General features: G+C 32.2%; 1 long non-coding RNA gene across 1 annotated transcript; it reads right to left on the bottom strand.

Moving 5' to 3' along the window:
* Positions 1-2,531: 2,531 nt before the first annotated feature.
* On the bottom strand, positions 2,532-2,936 carry LOC125053652. The gene is made up of 2 exons (XR_007117599.1): positions 2,850-2,936; positions 2,532-2,606 (listed from the first exon to the last, which is right to left on the bottom strand). It is a non-coding gene; the product is annotated as an uncharacterized LOC125053652 (long non-coding RNA).
* Positions 2,937-8,540: the final 5,604 nt, after the last annotated feature.

An 8,540-nucleotide genomic window follows, 5' to 3' on the forward strand; every position in this document is an offset into this window, starting at 1 on the left:
AGGTTTTTTATATTGCTGGCATTTTTTATATTCATAACGTAATGAAAGTAAAAACCAAGACAAGTAAGTTTATCTAGTATACGTAATAAAACAAGTTTAATTTTAATATATATTTATGTATATTACTAAAATTAAAATTGCAGCCATTCTCTGTCCTGGAACGGGCAGACCGGAAGAAACACGTGTGAATTAATTTGGTATCAGGACCAGTGATTTGACATGTAAAATTATGATATAACACTTTTTGCATTGGCGCGAAGAAATTATAACCTAACACGAAGCGATCCGAAAATGTATCACCGACGCGACGCCAAGCGATTATCGTAAAAAACTAATGTTTGTTTTCGCCCCGTGTATTTTTTATAACGCATTTACCACGTTACGAGATTGGAAGGTGTGTAATTACGCCAGAATCGTGATTTTCATACAGCGATTTGGTGTGTGCAGGTGCAACATTCTTCCGAATCGAGATGCGCTGATATAACAAATATTTAAATTACTAAGGTGTCAAAATTTAACACTTTTTTTTATTATTACTTAATGCATGCAAAATGTTTTTCATAATGCGTATGTTTTTATTTGCTTTTTATCTGCTTTTTAATATTTCTGAAAGCGGGGTGTTCAAGATATAAGTACAATTAGGATGTTCTATTGTTTGGTGTTTACAAAAAATTTGTTTATGAATTTTAGTCTATCCTAATCATGGTTAATAAAGAGGTTATCGTAATTAGCTCCTAAGAGAAAGCTAAAACTAAAAAAATAGCCTTTTATTGCGGCTCTTTTGAGAAGTGTGTCGATCGCACGCCTTTCTCCATCATAAAGTTGCATAAAAAACCAACAAACGAACCCTTGCAATAACTGTTAAGTAATTTCATCTTGTTTGCTAAATATTTTGGCGGGTATTGTCCTATAGTCAACCCGTCGCTTTCATTGTTTAAATACCAAATATTAACGAAGGTCGTTTTACGAGCCGCCAAAGGAACAAAATGGGCATTTATGACTTTAACAATATTTTCGTCCGTTACCTTTTGGATTTGAATGGTTGCATCATAAAAATTAACGGTTGCAAGATGGTAACGGACTAAATGCTTGTTTTGCATGTCCGTTTCTGTTCAAACTAGGTATTATTGATGCTGTTGCGGTCTTAGGATTACATTCATTGTCGAGACGATGCTGATATTCAGAAAAGCTAATGTAAAAGTCAGGGCTTAGCTGAGTCGTAACTTAGCTAATTTAACATAATCGTATTCAAAAACATTGTTCTTGTTAAATTTTGTAAAGTCTGGTTTCTATTGTTTTTGGTATGATTACAGAAAAAACCATAGACTTAGTATATACTGGCGTATAGACGAACTGGCAGCTCGATAAAGCGTGACCAATTTTGATTTGTCAGTGTGTGCATTAGCTAGTGATGTACCTTTTACTTTGGAGGACTATCGATAACTTATTGAAGTTAGATGTTCGACCCTTGGAGAAAGTTGTTCCATAGACTGTTTTTGTCCAGATTATAATTATGACATTATGTAAAAAAAATGCAATAATAAAAAAAACAACTTTTTTCATTGCTTCTTAATTTATTGACCTTTAAACAGAACAATCTTATTAAACTGGTTCCTTACAGTTTCCTTTCCTAAATTATTAAGTTTACATTCATACGTAAGTCGAATGTCAAAGTAAATTTCTATAACGTATTTCATTATTAAATACCTATGACCACTTAAAATATCTTGGTCCAAATTGTGGTTTTCCAAACTCGAAAATAAGCCGGAATTATCTTCTAATATAAGAAGTACCGCTTTGCAAATTGTAGATTTCCCAATAGCTTGAGTGATTTTTTTATTTTCACGAATAAATTTTTCTATTTTTAGACAAAGTTGTATCACATCTTTTGAAGGGTATGTTAAAAAGCCTTGATCAGCCTTAGATGAAAAGTCTCTTTTGTTTATGAAGGATTCTTGGCTACTACATTGACGGGAGGACTGTAACGCATTGCAGCACTCTTCGCAAGAAATTTTAATTTTATTTTTTTTTACGACAAACCCTGCTATATACTCTACGACATTTTTTATAGTTTTTGATAGTGTGTCTTCATTGTGAGGTATATATAAGTCATCAAAATCATTATCTTTTTCGGTTTCTTGAGATAATGAAAACTCCTTTGTTATTTTATTATATGTCAAAGATGTATTAATTTGCTGGTCAGTAGTCAATTTTGAGTTCGATAGAATCGTTATATCTTCTTTACACGAAGACTGCACTTTACCACATTTTTTGTCATTAACCCGGTTAATTAAATTATGTATTAATTCATTACTGCATGCCATAGTAACATCACTGTAGTGATCTTTCAATCCCGGTCTTGAATGAATTTCATGTAGAACGTCTTTCAGGGTGACTATTTTTAGAGCCTGTCTTTTATTTTTTGCTGCTAATCTACGTATTTTTTTTTGTTTTTCTTGTAGCTTTTGTTTCAGTTTGTCGTTTTTGCTAATAAGCTTTTTTGTTCTTGGTGTGAGCTGAACACTTTTTTCTGGAGCTTGTGATATCGAAGGTAGAGCTATGTCCCGATTGATATACGATGACGGGATTCTCTCTTTTATATGTCCCTGAAAATGTGAAGAAAAAAATACATCATTATTTAATAAAAAAATAAACTTCATAAAATTAGAATAAAAAGGTATTGGATGAAAATCTGGTATTTTTTACAATTATTTTAAAATGAACCAGGCGATCAACGCCAACAAACCGGCAACGCGTTTGGCGCAATAGGCCCTAAAATTTCACCAATTCTAGCGTATATCAATGTTTTATAGGTATTATTGATATTCGTAAAATAGCAATATGCTTACTGGTACAAATAAAGTTGGAATGGCTCCTTTAACTAAAACTGTATTTATTCGTCTTTTTCTTTTATATTCGTCCGGGAAATGTTTGCTCTAAATGGTAGAGTTCTTCTTTGGATTCCAACCAACGCGCCCAATTAATCTCAACCATTTTCCTCTTAGTATAGTATCTAGAGGGAATCTGTTGGACAAATAATACAAAATTGGGCAAAATGGTTCAGATACGAGACGGTAAACGTAAGTAAGCATTTATTTTCATAAGTAACATTCAAGATAAAATATCGATAATTCTATCGATTAATTTGAGTCAATCCCTAGCGTACATGTAAAATTAATTGATGAAATATTTATCCACTAAAATCATGTAAATTATCAACAAATGGACTTCCACATATACAAAATATGAAAGTAAACAAAAGCATTAGCATTATTTTATATTTTATATAGGATAAAAGACAAATTTTAACCAAAAATAAACGCGTCATGCCAGTGATGACGATTTGGGTATTTACCTGTGAAATGTGCAATTTTCAGGATTATTTCTATTATTAACACCACAATCACTCACAGAACATGTAACCATTGTTGAATACAATTAGATTTACTGAAAATAAACCACGATGTACGCAAAAAATCCAAAATACTAAGGGGTTGTTTCTCCGCGTGCCGACTTGTGATGACCTGTCATTCAAAACCAGTCACAGTTTCATTGGATTCGCTATCCTTTTCTATCTTGCCAAATTTCCGTAAGGGATTTTCTTCTCCCTCGCTCGCTTTGTTGGTCTATACGCCAGTATATACTAAGTCTATGGAAAAAACTTTTTTACTATTCTGTGAAACCAGATAAAAATGTAATAAAGTATTCGTTGTAAAAACATTTTAATTATTATCTGTATTTTTAATCACATGATTGTCCGATTAGCTTAGTCTCGCTCTAGTCGCCAATTTCCATCAGTTGGGGAAAACAAAGCCCAACTTTGACTTAGTATTTCTGAGTACAAAATGGATTTTGACATATGGGAAACGAGAACGAGAAAAGAAACGAGAGAGAAAGATAACTAAGTCATAGTTCACGCTAAGTCTCGATTCTGAATCTCTTCCTAAAGGTGACAAACGGGAGTCACGCTTATCGCGAAGATCGAAAGTAACGTAGCAGTAGATATTACATATTAAAATCAATCATCAGATCGGACTACAAAAAGTAACCATAATAACAAATACCAACTCGTTAACCTTTTATAATTAAGACTCTAAAGTTTGTACTATACTATAATTTGAACACAAATACCTACCTAAACAGAAAAGCATTTTCAATAATTCATGTGTTCTTATGTGGTCTTCACCCGTGCCTACCTAACGCTCATTGTTTTCTACGTCTTGTATCTTTTTCTCCAGACACCTATTGTGTCGCTGGCTAATGAGTGCCGACACCACGTTCAATTATTTCCACAACTCACAATTCGTTTCGGATGGATACACATTACCATTCGCCTCATTGGTTATTTATTTATTCGTCACCAATTATTTACTGACCGCTGCGATGTTTCGAAGAAGTGAACCCTTTTGTTGTGGCACAAGTTTTATTGCTACTACCTTTGTCGAAGGAGAAATTACTAGCTGTAACAAATTGCTGGCGAAAAGTTAACAATTATGTTGACCACCATTAAAATTGGTGATGTATAATTATTTTGTTTTATTTATATTTTTTTAGAATTTCAATTTGCAAACATGCTGGTGTAAATAAATAAAAAAATACGAGACACGCTTCCATCTCAATTTCAATTCGACATTTAAATTAGTTCCTATTATTATGATGGTCTGTGGAACATTGTTTAAATAAAAAAACATTCGGGATGAAAACGGTAAAACCTAGCAACAAATAAAAGACAAATAATTGCGAAGTAAAAAACCAAAGACAAGGAAAATAGTTGCTCCAGTTTTGGTCGTAAAACATTTGAAAATAGATCAAGTTCTATTGTTTATATGGCTTTTGAATAAAGGCGGCTTTTTACACAGACAAAAAATATCTGGACCGTTAAACTGTAACAGTTACATTATTTTATTATAAAAAATTAACGGCACCGTGTTTTCTGAGAACTTTTTTATAAATTGTTAGTTTTGTCTGAGATTACTTTGTGTGAGCTCAGTGTTTTATTGTGATTACATCTACTAATACTATCTAAGATTATCTAAGATTATCTAAGATTCACCCACGTAGTCCTGGATTGCGAGGCTGTGGCTAATCAACGTGAAAAAATCCTCGGAACGGTGAGGTCGCTCCGGGAAGCCTGTGAAGTGCCCAGGAGACTTCTGTGCTTCTGGAAGGAGCTAGGCTGGCTAAATTAGCCAGGACTCGTACGCACAACGGACCAATTACGAGTCTAATTGCGGAGAAAGGAGTCCTACTACCCTAACCCTAACCTACTATCTAAGATTAGCACGTTGTAATAGTGGCGCAATTATAGGCTAAGGCGATCTTGGGCGGCAAATTTGAAATTAAAAATAGCATTATTGTATATACGGAGAAAAGGAGTTTAAACTAAAAAAAGAAATTTACACTAAGGTATTAAATTGCAGATGTTAGTAAAAGTGGCTAAATTATAATAGCGTACTCGTGACAAATCTAAAATGTTTAATTCTGTAATGCATGCTAAATAGTTGGTTTTGTGCAACAGATCTAAGAAACATCTAAAATTTTCGAAATTCCGTCTGCAAAAACCAACCTAGGAGTTTAGGCACCTGTCCTTCGAATTCTTCGCGATAAGGACGGATTTAACAGTAATAATCCGGAGTTGGATATATTCGCAAGCATTGTTTATTTTTATTATTTTTATTTGTGCCTATCTCTTACCTAATCCGTTGTTTTGCTGGTAATTTTGTTTTATTTAACATAAATTTCAGATTTTTTAAATTGTATTTCTATTATATCATGTAGATATTTATGATGTGGTAAGATTGAACAAATAAAAGGAATAACTATAGTATATAATTATGAGCGAATCAAAGAGCGAAGCCGCGTTTAGAAAAAATGTAATACACTATTTCCCTATTCATCGACCCTTATTACGGCTTTCATTTGATTACAACGATCAGCGATCAGATCAGTTATACATGTGTTCTCAATTTTACACAGTCCTCAATCTACTATTAATTAACCTTAATAGTTAAGAAATTTATTCGCAAAATCATAAGGACAAAAGTCAAAACATTATTATAGGATATATTTACTATTTACGGATAGGTTTATTCTTTTTGGCTTAACAGTGAAGAAGTTAATTTTATTTTGAATGAAAATAAAATCATCTAATTCTCAAACATTTTTAATAATTTATGGTTTGTATGTAGGTATTAATTTAATTGCAGTTATTAAACTTAATATTTGGGCCATTACGAGAAAAGAGCGTACCAATTCTTAAAAGGCCGGCAACGGACTTGCGCGCCTTATGGCAATGTGAGTGTCCATATCGGGCGGTATCACATAAAATTAGATGAGCCTCCTGCCCGTTTGCCTCCTATTAGATTAAAAAAAATATTAAATAAATCTTTATGAAAATATCATCCTTTACCTAAAAAAAAATTATGAATAATTCATAATTGATTCTAATATTCTAGTCTCCTACAATTCTGACTTCTAATATCTCAGTCTGATGAAACGTTGCTTCACTTATATTATAGGTTTAATACCCAAAATTAGACAGGATTATTTTTAACTATATATTACGCACTTCGCTGTGGCACATTGTGATTGAATGGTTGAGAAATGAGAAACAAAACAAAGAATACATTTCTTACATGTTTAATTTTACAGTATGTTCTTGTGGATAAAAAAAAAACAAAAGAAAAAAGATAAAAGCAATTATTCTTAATGCGGATTATATATCATGCTAAAATTTCAGATCGATCGGTGCAGAACTTTTTGAGTTTTTGAAGCGTACACAAACCAACATAACAATATATAAGATATGAATTCCACATACATCATGCAAAATAACGTCTGAAATTCTCCTCTGAAACGAATTCCATACATAACCAACTAGGAATGAATAGGTTGGTATTCAAGATGTTCGGACGTCGTTAAACGAGTCGAGTTTAAATGGAGACCTCAGTGAATGGTAATGAGAACCGTGTCCGAGCAACCTTTGCATATGCTTAGATGGTTTAGTGGTGTGCATATGTGAAATGTATTTGAAAATTCTGTAACAACTTTCGTAATAATAATATAGTTATTACTTACGCTTGACAAATCCTAAGTCTTGATAGACACGGTTGAAAGAGAGGAGCCGTCTTGATGGAGATTTTGCTCTGAACGCCTAATAGCTCTTAACACACTGCTCATAATCTAGCTAACTGATTACAAGATAACGACTTAAAAAAAAAATTACTTACGCTTAGAGTAACCTTCCGAAAATTGTATCCTTAAAATCCCATCTCATAACTCCTCCTTGGCGAATCATTTAAGGTCTCTGCAGTTAGGCTATGGAATTCACTTCCTGTCCCTATTCGCTTAACTTCTTCTCTATCTTCTTTTAAATTTCATCTGTACAAACATTACCTGTCCACATCTTATCCCTAACTTTCGTACTTAAATTACTAACTTACGAGAGACTGATCTTAAATTAAATTATCGTGATTCACACTTTTTATTTTTCATGTATCCCTTATTAGTTTAGTTTTTTTGCTTATTAACTACATATATGTAATATGTGTTTTTGTACTTCTTGCCTACCTTATCCAATTAAATACATTTTTTCTTTTCTCACTCGCGATCGCTCGAAAGCGATAAGGCCGCCAGTTGCCCTCCTTTTCATTTAATTAATCTGCCACTCATAATGTCGTACAAATTAGTCTTACATAATTAAAAGGTAGAATTTATATAGTAGTTACATACTACATTACATTATCCATATAATCATCAAAGTCATTTTTATATTATTGTATCACTACATTATTAAAATTAATTCAATTATCAAATAAATAATAATTATAATGTTTCACTCAAATTAATAGAATAATATTTTTTTTCTAAAAGTATATTATTATTAAGTAAGTCGAAGATACGAAGATTTGAATGTTTTAAAGAAATTATTATAAAACTTGATTGCCATACAATAAGTGTATTTGTTTAGTGTAGTCTATACTATTCCAGATGAATTTTTGCCATAATCAATTCACATTGACTTAAAAATATGTTGTTTTTGTGAATTTTGTTGTAAATAAAAAAGTGAAAACTGCAGTGACCCCAAATCCTAACGGTTCTCTTTTCGCACAGACTAATAGCCAATGTACATATTGCTAAAGGATATTAGGATGTCTGGATTATGGAAGTCTATGTATTATATACAAATATAAATACGTCTATGTATTTGTATAGAAACTGTAATGGCACAATTGCTATCAATTCTTTAAGAATCCCTCCCCCGTATGCGACAATATATTCACAATTGTTCCATGTGCCGCGTACGAACATGAATTATCTGCGTAATTCGCCAATGTATCGGGTTTTAGCTAACTACAATACAATTTATGAAGACTTTTTCCACCTTACCTTAACTTTATTTATTTATTTTTTTTAAATATTAAGTTCTCGTTTGTGTCATGTTTAATTTCAGTTTACCTTTTTTATCTATTAAGGTACTAAACTGTTTTCTGTTTCGTATATTTTGTTTATCGATGTATTCTGTTATGGTTTTAAGTGTT

This window comes from Pieris napi, chromosome 11 (genome assembly GCF_905475465.1).
Source record: "Pieris napi chromosome 11, ilPieNapi1.2, whole genome shotgun sequence".
Classification (NCBI taxonomy): Eukaryota; Metazoa; Arthropoda; class Insecta; order Lepidoptera; family Pieridae; genus Pieris; species Pieris napi.